Source organism: Aedes albopictus, chromosome 3 (genome assembly GCF_035046485.1).
Source record: "Aedes albopictus strain Foshan chromosome 3, AalbF5, whole genome shotgun sequence".
NCBI lineage: Eukaryota > Metazoa > Arthropoda > Insecta > Diptera > Culicidae > Aedes > Aedes albopictus.
In genome coordinates this window covers 350,189,409-350,195,408 of record NC_085138.1, presented here as the reverse complement: position 1 = coordinate 350,195,408, position 6,000 = coordinate 350,189,409, and positions in this window count along the sequence as shown.

Genomic DNA, 6,000 nt, shown 5'->3' with positions numbered 1-6,000 from the left:
TCTGAAAGAATCTCTGGTGGCATTTCTGGTTGAATTTTTGAAAAAAAAAAACAATTTATTATTATTATTATTATTTTAATTCTTAATCACTTAACCTATTTTACAGCTCTTTTGTCCACTAGGGCACTACGTGAGCGATTCCAATTGGCAGCTGAATTTAAACTTTGTACAGCGCCTAAATGTATTCTATTATATTCTTATTCGAACTGGTTTGCATTTGTGCTGCTTTCACTTTTCTACCCTGTCCTTTTTTTGAAGCGAACGTGTAGCCGCTGCGCCACGGGCTCCGGCACATTTATTTTATTTATTTTTCAAAAGTTTATACATTGATAAAACCCCAATGGAGAAGAACGTGCCTCTGGAGCTAGGGTGGGGCTAATTTCAAAAAATCTCTCCGATATATGATTTCCCAAGTGGAAAGTGATCTACTAGTCGAAATAAGTGAGCTGTACAAAAATGAGCGATTTCGGTTGATATTTAGGGGTGGCGCAAAGGGTTCAAGTGAAATTTTTGCTAGAACAAACTTTCAAAAAACTTTTCAAATTTAATTTTCAAACTTAATTTTTCTAGACTAAATCGGTGATTCTAGAATCCAATTGGGCCAAATTTGTGCTCAAAATTGCGATATCTCCACTGGTTTTCGAGATATTTAAAAAAAAAGTCATATTTTGGTATCCAACTCAAAAAATACAGAAAAACGACATTTTTTTCAAATATCTCAGAAACCAGTAGAGATATTGCAATTTTGAGCACAAATTTGGCCCAATTGGGTTCTAGAATCACCGATTTAGTCTTGAAAAATTAAGTTTGAAAATTAAATTTTAATTGTTTTTTGAAAGTTTGTTCTAGCACAAATTTCACTGAACCCTTTGCGCCACCCCTAAATATCAACCGAAATCGCTCATTTTTGTACAGCTCACTTATTTCGACTAGTGGATCACTTTCCACTTGGGAAATCATATATCGGAGAGATTTTTTGAAATTAGCCCCACCCTACTCTGGAGCCGACCTACTGATACCTGATGAAAGATTTTTTTTTTTAAACGTGAAGTAGCGCAAAAATTTGAAACATTCAAATGGACATATTTTTTAAATATGCGCATATGCATTCTTACAAACATGGTAACGCAATAAATGAAAGAAATAACATAGGTAATTTCTCATATATTTACGAAATTGTGAAAAGAATTTAAATATTTTTTTATTCGCGATTTCCTAGAAAGTTTTTTTTTTGAAAGGTGAAAGCAAAAGTTCCAAAATTTAAATATAATCATTCTGGAAATAATAGCTTCTTTAAAATCCTGTAAACATCTTCTCTCGATAAAAATTCCGAAAAAATATGACATTTAAAAGAATTTTGGAAGAAACTTCTGGCGGTGTTCCTGGAGGAAATCGTGGAGGCAATTAACCCTCTAATACCCAAGTTTTTGATTTTGATCTAAATATCATTTTTCGTCATCTGAAATCGATTTAAGCATGTTTTGGAAGGTGATTTTTTTAATTCTCGATTTCGTGAATTTCAGTTTTTGATTTTTCTAATTTTTATTTTTGAACATTCTCACACTTTTATTTTTTTCCTGGAAACCAATTTGGGGAACGGATTTTTTTAGATGAAAACATTTTGAGATTTTATGATTATTGTTGAAATATTATTATTTAAAATTTTTTTTCACAGAAAATTTTATTTTCCGTGTAATTTTAAGGAAAATAATTTTAGAGTGTTTTCGATTCCCTTAAACTATTAAACAAAGATAGAATGATTTGGGAAAAATTTAAACTATGTTAATTGTAGCGATTCAATACAAAATAAACAATGACTTCTAAAAGGTGACTAAAACATCAATTTTTCAAGGATTTAAAAAAAATGTAAATATGCTTTAAAATACACCAAAAACCATTTTGAGATATACAGAACAGTCCTAAATATCAGACAAAAATATAAAAAAAATGATTTTCCACGAAACAAAAATTACAAAAATGCTCAAACTATACCCCGTCTAAAGGCGGGATTTGGTATTAGAGGGTTAAAAAAATAAATGGAAAGGAATACATTCTGAAAGTATTCTTTTTTTTATTCGTCAATAACTTAACCTAATTTACAGCTCTATTATTGTCCACTAGGGCACAGCGTGAACGATTCCAATTGGAAACTGTATTTACACTTTGTACAGCGCCTTAATGTATACTATTCTAATTGCACTATATCGAACTGGTTGCCGTTCCGCTGCCTTCACTTTCTACCTTATCATGGTAAAATGATGAGCACGAGGATGTTGCTGTGTTGCTGTTTGTTGTTCCTACTTCCAGTCCGATTGGGGGTCCATCATGGGTTGCCGTTCGCCGATGTCCAAGTATCCGGGTTCGTTTCAGCCATGGGCTCAGAAGAGGGTCAGTGTCAGCTGCTCTCAGGGGGAAAGAGCAACTGACGAAAGTGTCGGGGCTGGGATCGAACCCATGACCATCTGCTTATGAAGCAAACGTGTGACCAATTGCGCCACGGGCCCCGACAGAAAGTATTCTTGGAGAAATCCTTTGAAGAATTCCAGCTTCAGTCATTATAAGAAATACCTGCAAGACTGCTCCTTCCGAAATAATTTCCGAAAAAATTTGGAAACGTTAACCAGCTCTGATTTTACAAACACAGCACTGAGTAGAAGACATTAGAAGAAGACCTCATAAATACTGTCTTGAAACAGTAAAGAATGAAACGTTATGTTCGGATCGGTTCGAGTAATTGAACTAAATTTTTGTAGTAGTCCCAGACGACGTACTCAAACTGTAATTCATTTCAATATATTAGTAACATGGTACATGCATAATTAAATTTATACATACACGAAATAGTTTCTTCCTCAAATCTCGCACAACAATGTCCATTTGGGTTCATCTCGAACGACTGCTGGCTAAACTGTAAAGTATGTTACTGTTAACTTTATCAATAACATTTCAAACTCATCATTGTTTACCACTCGCACTATCTCATTAACACTAAATTCATTACTAAAAGTTCACTATTTTCTACACTTTTCGGTAAAAACCTTTAATTTTAATTCCACCAACTTTCAGACTACTTCTACTCCGTTTGTTTTGTTTTGATTACATTCCTCTTTCATGTATTAACGAACATCAATGGCATCCTACCGCAGTTGACCGGTCGCTCATGCAGCGCCAGTTGGGATTCGTTTTTTGGGTATTTTTATTGTGCTTCACCGAGTGAGTGCAGTGGAGCTTGCCTCCGCAACACGTTACTTCCATTTACCATTTTTGTTCCAACATATGTATGAAAACTTTGAAAGACTTATTTATTGTCAAATAGTACTCAATATATCAACTTTTTATATATATATTCTCTCTGTTTTTCTTATGATGTAACCTCCTGAGTAAAAACCTCTAGTGATTGTCCTTAAACCCCTGTTACTTATCCCGAAGTCCATAGGAACCCCCAGTAGCTACTCTTCAAACATCAATCAACTTGAAAACTCGATTAAAGTTTAGTGAAAACTTTCATCAGGAACAAACGAATGGGATGCCCACTGGAGCCCCCAAAAAAGAGTCAAATTTCCACATGTCTGCTCCCACACCTCTACACAGTCAGTCGGGTTTGATCCATGTGGGAATGAGAACGTGTAAAGAAATTTTGTGTAGGTTTACCATTCGGCCAACTCTTTCGTTTCGTTTTTTTTTTTTTTTATTTCTGACTCCGTACCATGGTGACTGACCGGTGACCATACCCAGCAGTGAGAGGGAGCGTGTATTTCCAATTTATCCATCTAGTGGACACAAAACACTCGTCGTCGGAATCAGTAGCAGCAGCAGCAGCAGCCAGCCAGCTTACGCAAAAGTGGAAAGGGAGAACCAGGCAGCACCAGGACGCTTTAATGAAAACTTGAAATGCATGATCTATTTATGGCCCTTGAACTGGTTTGCATGCGGAGAGAAATGATTCCGTATTCGGAAAATGGAACCAACAACCGGCCAGCCGCATCCATGTGTAGACAATACATGATAGATGAACACCATTTCGACGGTAGCCGACCGACCGGCCGAATCAACAACCAGCTTGCTGATGCTGGCTTACTGATCGTTTGGTTTGGCTCTCAAGGAAAGATGTTGCCGTAGCAATTTTGAATGTCCAGGAATGGTTCTCAAACTGTTACAAGCGAGCCACCTACATATGTAGTTCAAACGTAACTGGTGCACTACCTGGTGATGAAACAACTGCGCCCAAAACATTTCGTCATAAATATTGCACGGTACCGGCGACTACCTCGGAACAACCTATAGTGACTGGACCTACTGGATGTCGACTTAGCACACGTGTAGAAGCCTCGAGATTTGCTAGATGAGGACGAGCTCGATGTAGTCCCTCTAGAGGACTGGAGGAATGTTACAAACAGAAGTGGAAATATAAGACATGCTTCTTTCGGGATAAAAATAGTTAAAAAGCTAATTGCGAGGAAGTTGAGCTGAGAACAGCTTATCAAGAAATACGGAAGTTCTACCAGAAGCTCAATGAAGCCTTCCACGGTTGAACGTGAATTCATTGAAAGGTGGGAGCAGCAATTCAATGAGTACCTGAATGGTATTTTTTTTCCTTCTAAACCATAGGGGGATAATCTGCTCAACAGACACCCTAACAGAAGGTTAGGGTAGTGTAGGTCTGACAGGCCGTCTTCTACAACAAAAGTAAAATCCAGGACTACTCTCTCCTCGTACCCACTAAACCATTCCTATGGTCGCCAAACCCTACGTCTCTCTGCCCGTAAGGAAGGGTATCACTACCCTTCAGGCCCTATCAGATGCACCCGTAGGTTGCAGACAGCAGGATCTCGCCTACCCCGACCCTTGCCGGGGACCCCTTTCCAACCGCGGGCTCGGATCCAACCCAGTAGACCGACGCCACGACAGCACCGCTACCGGGACTTCCTCTCCGCGGCCACTTAATCGTTGTAAGGGTCGATTTCGACCGCAGGGCACCGGTATGACCTACGAAGCCGACTCCGAACCCCTGGACCACCTCTTGTACTGCATCTGGACTAGCCACTCTCCGAGTCCACGCGCCACCTCCTCTGTAGTTCCCAGACGATATGGGTGATAGCCGTTGAAACGGTGTTCCAGCCAAACTCATCCCTACACATCCTCTGGACCAAGTTGTCCGGGTTTGTGTCCTCCCCGCATGTGGCAAGCATGCGGTCACGCATTGTGCGAAAACGCGGGCACACGAACAAAACGTGTTCCGCCGTTTCCTCTAAACCATTGCACGCTGGGCATTCGGGAGAATCCGCATGCCCGAAACGGTGTAGATACTGTCGGAAGCAACCATGACCTGTAAGGACCTGTGTCAGGTGGAATGTAACTTCCCCATGGCGCCTATTAATCCAACTATCTACCCTCGGTATCAACCTATTGGTCCACCTTTCTTTGGCGGAGCTGTCCCACGCGCGCTGCCATTTGACCATAGAGGCCATCCTGGCAGTCCTGCGTATGCCTCTTGTGCCGCGCATTTCGAAGCACTCCATGTCCTCACTGATAAGAATGCTGATAGGCACCATACCAGTAATGACGCAGAGAGCGTCGTGTGACACGGTACGGTATGCGCTCGCAACCCTCAGGCACATAAGCCTGAAAGTACTTTCCAGCTTCCGTCGGTAGCATTTAGTACTTAATAGCGTGGTGCCCCACGCCGGGCCGCCATACCTAAGTATGGACGTAGCATCACTAGCCAGAAGCTTGCGCTTACTGGCGTACACCGCTGAGCTATTGGACATCATCCGAGACAGTGCCGCAATAGCTGTGGAGGCTCTTTTACAGGCATAATCGACGTGGCTACCGAAGGTAAGCTTGTCGTCGATCATCACGCCCAAGTGTTTGACAGAGCGCTTAGACATGATAGTGCACTCTCCTACACTGATCTCCGTCTGCTGCGCCGATTGCATGTTGTTAACAACCGTCACCTCTGTCTTGTGGTGAGCCAGCTCCAGTTTCCTGGACCGCATCCAC